Source organism: Neovison vison, chromosome X (assembly GCF_020171115.1).
Source record: "Neovison vison isolate M4711 chromosome X, ASM_NN_V1, whole genome shotgun sequence".
Taxonomy (NCBI): Eukaryota; Metazoa; Chordata; class Mammalia; order Carnivora; family Mustelidae; genus Neogale; species Neogale vison.
Genome location: NC_058105.1, coordinates 73,352,742 through 73,361,756, shown reverse-complemented (window position 1 = coordinate 73,361,756; position 9,015 = coordinate 73,352,742).

Here is a 9,015-nt window from a genome sequence, read left to right as displayed (position 1 = left end):
CCACCAAGATGATCTAACAATTGTAAATATCTATGCTCCCAATATGGGAGCAGCCAATTACTTAAGAAAACTGTTAATCAAGATAAAGAGTCATATTGATATGAATACACTAATCGTAGGAGATCTTAACACGCCTCTTTCAGAACTAGACTGATCATCGAAGCAGAAAATCAATAAAGAAACAAGAGCATTGAATGACACATTGGACCAGATGGACCTCATAGATATATACAGAACATTCCACCCTAAAACAGCAGAATACTCATTCTTCTCAAGTGCACACGGAACCTTCTCCAGAATAGACCACATACTGGGTCACAAATCAGGACTCAGCCGATACCAAAAGACTGAGATTATTCCCTGCATATTCTCAGATCACAATGCTTTGAAACTGGAGCTCAATCACAAGGAAAAGTTCCGAAGGAACTCAAACACCTGGAAGCTAAAGACCACCTTGCTTAAGAATGCTTGGCTCAACCAGGAGATCAAAGAAGAACTGAAACAATTCATGGAAACCAATGAGAATGAAGACACTTCGGTCCAAAACCTATGGGATACAGCAAAGGCGGGCCTAAGGGGAAAATATATAGCCATCCCAGCATTGCTCAAAAAAATTGAAAAATCCAGAACACACCAGCTCTCTCTACACCTTAAAGAACTGGAGGATCAACAACAAATCAAACCAACTCCACACATAAGAAGGGAAATCATCAAGATTAGAGCTGAGATCAATGAGGTATAAACCAGAGATACAGTAGAACGTATCAATGAAACTAGAAGCTGGTTTTTTGAAAGAATCAATAAGATCGATAAGCCACTGGCTACACTAATCCGAAAGAAAAGAGAGAAATCCCAAATTCATAAAATTATGAATGAAAAGGGAGAGATCACAACTAACGCCAAGGAAGTAGAAACGATCATCAGAAGTTATTACGAACAGTTATATGCCAATAAGCTTAGCAACCTAGATGAAATGGACGCATTCCTGGAAAAATATAAACTACCAAAATTGAACCAGGAAGAAATCGACAACCTGAATAGACCGATATCTAATAACGAGATTGAAGCAGTGATCAAAAATCTCCCAAAAAACAAGAGCCCAGGACCTGACGGATACCCTGGGGAATTCTACCAACCCTTCCAAGAAGAAATAACACCTATTCTCCTGAAGCTGTTTCAAAAAATTGAAGCAGAAGGAAAACTTCCAGACTCTTTCTATGAAGCCAGCATTACCCTGATCCCCAAACCAGGCAAGGACCCTACCAAAAAGGAGAATTTCAGACCAATATCACTGATGAATATGGATGCTAAGATTCTCAACAAGATCCTAGCCAACAGGATCCAACAACACATTAAAAAATTATCCACCATGATCAGGTGGGATTCATCCCTGGGCTACAAGGATGGTTCAACATTCGCAAATCAATCAATGTGATACAACAAATTAATATGAGAAGAGAGAAGAACCACATGGTCCTCTCAATTGATGCAGAAAAAGCATTTGACAAAATCCAACATCCGTTCCTGATTAAAACGCTTCAAAGTATAGGGGTAGAGGGAACATTCCTGAACCTCATCAAATCTATCTATGAAAGACCCACAGCAAATATCATCCTCAATGGGAAAAAGCTTGCAGCCTTCCCATTGAGATCAGGAACAAGACAAGGATGCCCACTTTCACCACTCTTGTTCAACATAGTATTAGAAGTCCTAGCAACAGCAATCAGACAACAGAGAGAAATAAAAGGTATCCAAATTGGTAATGAAGAATCAAACTCTCTCTCTTCGCAGATGACATGATTTTTTATATGGAAAACCCAAAAGACTCCACCCCCAAACTACTAGAACTCATACAGCAATTCAACAACGTGGCAAGATACAAAGTCAATGTGCAGAAATCAGTGGCTTTCTTATACACTAACAGTGAAAATACAGAAAGGAAAATTAGAGAATCGATTCCATTTACTATAGCACCAAGAACCATAAGATACCTGGGAATAAACCTAACCAAAGAGGTAAAGGATCTGTACTCGAGGAACTACAGAACACTCATGAAAGAAATTGAAGAAGACACAAAAAGATGGAAGACCATTCCATGCTCTTGGGTCGCAAGAATAAACATTGTTAAAATGTCTATACTGCCTAGAGCAATGTACACTTCAAATGCCATTCTGACCAAAATTATACTGGTATTTTTCAAAGAGCTGGAGCAAACAATCCTAAAATTTGTATGGAATCAGAAGAGACCCCGAATCGCTAAGGAAATGTTGAAAAACAAGAATAAAGCTGGCGGCATCACCTTACCTGATTTCAAGCTTTATTACAAAGCTGTGATCACCAAGACAGCATGGTACTGGCGTAAAATCAGACACATAGACCAGTGGAACAGAGTAGAGAGCCCTGATATGGACCCTCAACTCTATGGTCAATTAATCTTCGACAAAACAGGAAAAAATATACAGTGGAAAAAAGACAGTCTCTTCAATAAATGGTGCTGGGAAAACTGGACAGCTATATGTAGAAGAATGAAACTCGACCATTCTCTTACACCGTACACAAAGATCAACTCAAAATGGATAAAAGACCTCAACGTGAGACAGGAATCTATCAGAATCTTAGAGGAGAACATAGGCAGTAATCTCTTTGATATCAGCCACAGCAACTTCTTTCAAGATACGTCTCCAAAGGTAAAGGAAACAAAAGCGAAAATAAACTTCTGGGACTTCATCAAAATCAAAAGCTTCTGCACAGCAAAGGAAACAGTCAAAAAAACAAAGAGGCAACCCACGGAATGGGAGAAGATATTTGCAAATGACAGTACAGACAAAAGTTTGATATCCAGGATCTATAATGAACTCCTCAAACTCAACCCACACCAAACAGGCAAACACATCAAAAAATGGGCAGAAGATATGAACAGACACTTCTCCAATCAAGACATACAAATGGCTATCAGACTCATGAAAAAATGCTCATCATCATTAGCCCTCAGGGAGATTCAAATTAAAACCACATTGAGATATCACCTTACACCAGTTAGAATGGCCAAAATTAACAAAACAGGAAACAACATGTGTTGGAGAGGATGTGGAGAAAGGGGAACCCTCTTCCACTGTTGGTGGGAATGCAAGTTGGTGCAGCCTCTTTGGAGAACAGTGTGGAGATTCCTCAAGAAATTAAAAATAGAGCTTCCCTACGACCCTGCAATTGCACTCCTGGGTATTTACCCCAAAGATACAGATGTCGTGAAAAGAAGTGCCATCTGTAGCCCAATGTTTATAGCAGCAATGGCCACAGTCGCCAAACTATGGAAAGAACCAAGATGCCCTTCAACGGATGAATGGATAAGGAAGATGTGGTCCATATACACTATGGAGTATTATGCCTCCATCAGAAAGGACGAATATCCAACTTTTGTAGCAACATGGACGGGACTGGAAGAGATTATGCTGAGTGAAATCAATCAAGCAGAGAGAGTCAATTATCATATGGTTTCACTCATTTGTGGAGCATAACCAATAGCATGGAGGACAAGGGGCGTTAGAGAGGAGTAGGGAATTTGGGTAAATTGGAAGGGGAGGTGAACCATGAGAGACTATGGACTCTGAAAAACAGTCTGAGGGGTTTGAAGTGGCGGGGGGGGGGGTGGGAGGTTGGGGTACCAGGTGGTGGGTATTATAGAGGGCACAGCTTGCATGGAGCACTGGGTGTGGTGAAAAAATAATGAATATTGTTTTTCTGAAAATAAATAAATTGGGAAAGAAAAAAAAGAGAGACATGACATTTGAAAAAAAAATAAAACAATCTACTTTAGATTAATATCTACTTAATTTCAGTAGTATAGGAAAATGTTAGACTTTCATAGAATAGAGCTCCTATTCTGTTCTGCCTCTTTGATTGACTTCTGATTTCACTGTGATTCACTTTGATTGGCTTCTGATTTCACTGTGATTGTGGTTCATGTGGAGCTGAAATGGGTATTGGTAATAGGGTAAGTTAAAATGCCACAAAATATGTTGTTAGTGAGAGTCAGTCTTCTGGAATAAACACTCCTCTAAGTACCAAAGAATTCTAGTTCATGTCCAAATATCTGAAAAAAAGTAAATTCTGATAATTTCTGCTAGTATTCTTATTGATTTCATGGAGGAAATAATTTCTGGTGTCCCTTACTCTGCCATTATGGATGACATTACTCTTAGTAGCCCTGCTTTAAAAATCTTTTGTCTTGCTCTCACCACTGCACTAAGGAAAGAAGTTCAAAATCCTTAACTTTATCTTAAGGCCCACTAATATCTGGCTCAATCTTATCTTTCAGCTTCATTTCTCACTCCTTTGTACTCTATTTGCAGACAATGTTGAAATTATTTTTTCTTCCAAGTATTACGTTCTATTTTATTTCTGAGCTTTTGCACACTGAATTCCCCTCCCCCCATTTGGTGTGCTCTCTTTACCCCATTTTCATCTGGTTAACTCCACATAGAGTAGTAAGTCCATTCCCCCTCTGTCTTGCCTCGGTCCACTCCATTAGCACTTAACATGTGTTGTGTTTATTTTGGCAATATCTGCTTTCCTATTAGACTATAAGCTCTGGGAGGATGTGCCTGTGTTGTTCACAATTTTAGTCACTTGGTAGATGCCCAGTAAATATTTATGTGTGAATGAATGATATCCCTGCTATATAGTTGAGGCAACTAAAGCTCAAAAATGTTAAGTAATTTACCCAATGTCACTCATGTGGTAAATAGCAGAGGTATGTTTTGAACCCGTATCTGATTTCAGAGCAAATGTTTGTTCCTCTCTGCCATTCTACTTCTACATGCCCTCTATCAGGTGGGTTGACTGCAGGTCCTTGTGAAGTCAAATTTAACTCTCTGGGAGTAGGACAAATTCTGTTCTTGCATGGGCAAAACAGTTCTTGGTTTTTCTCAGTTCTTGGTTTTTCTCAACGCCCCCTTTCATTGGGAAAAGTTCTGGCTGCGCAAAGCTGACAAATGACCAGCACTGAGATGAGATCCAGCCTACTAGCACAAGGGACTCTTACCACATCCTTTTTCTGCATAATCACACTGCTGAACAGAGTCAGATCCAGAATTGAAAGGAGAGCTAAAAAGTGTAATGGCCAAGATAATAAAGTCTGTATCCTTAGTGAGAGAGGCAGGGCATGTATAGGATGCTTTGTAAGGTAATGAAGGAAGACACAAGAAGGGAAATGTTCAATCCCCTTTGACCCCTTGCAATTGAGCTTCTGCCATCACCTTTCTCTATAAATATTACTGATGCTCTAGCTTAGAATTACAATCCAGAGGCTTTTTTCCAAAATTCATATTACTGAACCTTTTTACTGATATAACATTGTTGACAATCCATTCTTTCTTGGTTGTTGATTCTTCTGTGAGCTATGTGACACGGCTTCATATTAGTGAGCTTTTGTTGCATTTCTCTGCCTGTGCCTTCTCTGTATTCTTTAGGATCTTCTCTTGATGACCTTCAGAATAATTGTTAAAAAGCACCAGTTTTGATGCTGGGTATATGTGGAAAGTGAGGCCGAAGACATGGGTATTGAGAGTCTCTGTACTCTAGAAGAGCTAACCCTTCTCTGTAGGGAGTAACTCTCCATTCCTGGTTTCCAGGAGAAGTAATTTCCTAAACATTTCTCCTCTCTTCCCATAACTCTAATTGATGAGTTTGGAAGGAGAAACCAAGCAGGTAAGTCTAGGCCTTTCCTCTCTCCTTCTAGGGAGGGTCCTGCCCACAGAGAAAGCATACTCTCAATGGATCTCCACCATGCAGTCACCTTAGCAGAACAAGCCCTGCTTTAATGGGAGGCCTGGGATGGATGGTCTAGCATTGCAGACAACTGAGTGGGTGAGCTCTCTAACTCTAGGCTTCAGTGTTAGGAAACCAATTTAGCCTCATATTAAATTTCAAATTTATGGATATAAAGATGCTGTTTTGTTGTGCATATGCTTTTCTTCTTTGTCTCAATTGTCTCCTTTGTCAATTTCTCAAATGATTCAGATATAAGGCAGAGAACACAGGTACTAGGATTTCAGTTCTATCACCCTATTACCTTCTAACAACTTCTTCACTCTCATTCTTAGCAGTCAGCTGTCGCGCCCTCCCTGCCTGCAGAGATGACGCAACACCAACACACACACAGGTCGATGCACAAGCTCTTGTTTATTCCCTGGTCGAATCTTTCTCTTCCCCGCGGGGAAGTTCCCTTGCCTGATATAGGGCATAACAGCCAATCACAGAGGTGTTCACGTGAACAGGAGGTATACAGCCAATCACAGAGGTGTTCACGTGAACAGGAGGTATCTGGGGCTCTTAGGCAGTGGTGGCATGCGGTGTTAATATGACGAGCACGAGGTCACGTGTGGCCAGGGCGGATGTTTTTCAGGCTGTCCGTGCTGCTCAGGCTATGTAGCCGGCGCCATCTTAGGGGCACAACCCCGACAGCTCCCCTTTCTTTATTTATTTGTATGGATAAGGGACCGTGCCTGTCTTAGGTTGGGACGATCAACTTGTGCCCTTACCCGTCATCAAATACTGCAGTTTCTGTCTTAGGTTGGTACGCCGTTATCGTCCTCATTACCCATCATTGACTACCAGTCCAGCATGCTAAGCCATACTTGGGGTGAGCTACCATGCTCTATGGCTACCAAGGCTTGATGTACAGCCTGCCAGTCTCTGGCTAATGTGCGTCGGAGGGCCCTTATCCAAAGCAGCGCCAGGAGGAGGACGAAGAGCACAATACAGTCGAGTGCAACAGTCCCAAACCAGGATTTCCCAAAAGCCACCACTGCCTGCATAGTTTGTAGGAATTGGGAGGCCGTGAGAGGGTTGACTCTCGTGGCATTGATCTGCAGAATCTCCATCCGGAGGGAGGCTGTCAGATTGTGGAATTTGGCTGACCAGGTGCCGTTGAGCATCTGAGATAATTCTGGGGAGAGGTTCACTGCTCGGGAGAGATTAGAATACAAGTTAGATGTGATGCATATGCCCGATAAGGGCTGGATACAACTGGTGGAGAGAATTTGCGACATTAGGTTCATTTGTTCCTGGATGAGATCTACCCTTTGATTGAGGATCATTACGAGTGATATACAAGGGGGTTGAAAGGAAGAAGAATAGTTAAAACGAACAAAGAAGCAAAGGCTCCCGGGAAGGAGTAAGGAAGTGAATGAAGGAAGCTGCTTCGGTGTTCTCGTATGGTAGAGATGGAAAGCCGATACTTGCATTGGTAGAGAAAAACAAAGGAAAAACTGTCGAGTTGTTAGAGAGGGGCAGAGGAGCGGGCCAGGCTTGCATCATGGCCCATAATTATACTTCTCTATTCTGCCATGGTTGAGTCAAAACACTGAAGGGTAGGATGAGTATCCACAGTAGGCATAGGGGGTCCATAGTTGTCAGTTGCTGAATTCAGGGATGTGTGTAATATCCATTTGCCACACATGATTGGGTGGTATTCCACGTGGGTTTACTCCAAAGGAGGGTGCTGGGATAAGAGGGGCACAACTTGCCAAATACAGAAATGTTCTAAGTTGTCCTATTTCAAAGGCCACAAATGTAGCTCTGAATCTAAATGACCATTTTTAAGATTAGGACATAACATGTATCAAGAATGTTCAAGGTCATTTAGATTTAATTCCTCAATAGTCCTTAGAGTTTAGTCCTGATATTAATGATTACCCAAAGTGGATACAGGATTTAGATCCAAATCCTCACATCTCAGGATTCAAGTAAATAATCTGTGTCAATTACTTTTGAAATTACTGCCAAAAGATTAGTTTTAAAAACCATCTGATAATGCTTGCTTCCTTTTAAACTTTATTCTGATCATGACCACTCATTACAAAATCCATTCACTTTATCTTTAGAAGAAGCAAATTACTTGATTATAACCCTCCATTACCTCAATAAACTTCTCATCCCTAGACCTGCAAAGTTAGCAAAGTCAAGTACAGAATACCTAAGACGGGGGGCGCCTGGGTGGCTCAGTGGGTAAAGCCGCTGCCTTCGGCTCGGGTCGTGATCTCGGGGTCCTGGGATCGAGTCCCGCATCGGGCTCTCTGCTCAGCAGGGAGCCTGCTTCCCTCTCTCTCTCTCTCTCTCTCTGTCTGCCTCTCGGTCTACTTGTGATTTCTCTCTGTCAAAAAATAAAAAAAAAAAAAAAAAAAAAAAAAAGAATACCTAAGACGGTAGAAGAGGTAAAAAAGCATAGAGATGTTGGGTAGTCCCTCGGCTCTGGATACTGCTTAGCAGCGCAATATCAAATGAGCAATGACAGACAGCAACTATCCTAATCTAGGTCAGTACAACAGCCAAAATACTTTGTAAACTCTTTCTTTGGTTCTTTCTGGAGATCAAATCAACACTCTTCTGATTAAACAGCATGTGAGGAGCTTAAGAGCAACTGAAGTGTTTAACAATATTTACTTATCTAACATCTTTTACCAAAAAATTGTACTAAAAATAATACTAATCATAACTCATAACTGAGAAAAGTACTAACATGAACTGGTACTAACATAAACTGCAAAGGCCAAGAACAGAAATTAGGTGTTGTGTGATACTGAATAGTATATGTGAACTGAAGACTCTGCTGCCTTGTATAGCACCAAGTATACTTTCCTTTAATAAACCCAACTTAGGCACAAGAACTCAGTGTTAACAGGATTTCACCTTTTCTTACTATGTTTTATTTGTATTTGTACCTAATTTTTACTGAAACTTAATTTATTGAAATTTAATTTTTAAAAGATACTATTTAGAAAATGGTCTTACCCAGAAAAAATTATAGTGACACATATTTTAGATATTACATTATTATGTCTAATTTAAATATTAGATTAAAAGTCTATAGTATCACATATACCAATTATTTAAGCTGTCTTTCCATTTGAGATGAAAGGCTTATGCTAAGCTATACTCCTCACCTTCCCTGTGACTAAGAGCTGAATTGCGAGATATATACCTACAAGAAGTGGCAATCTGTAGCTATGAAGAGTT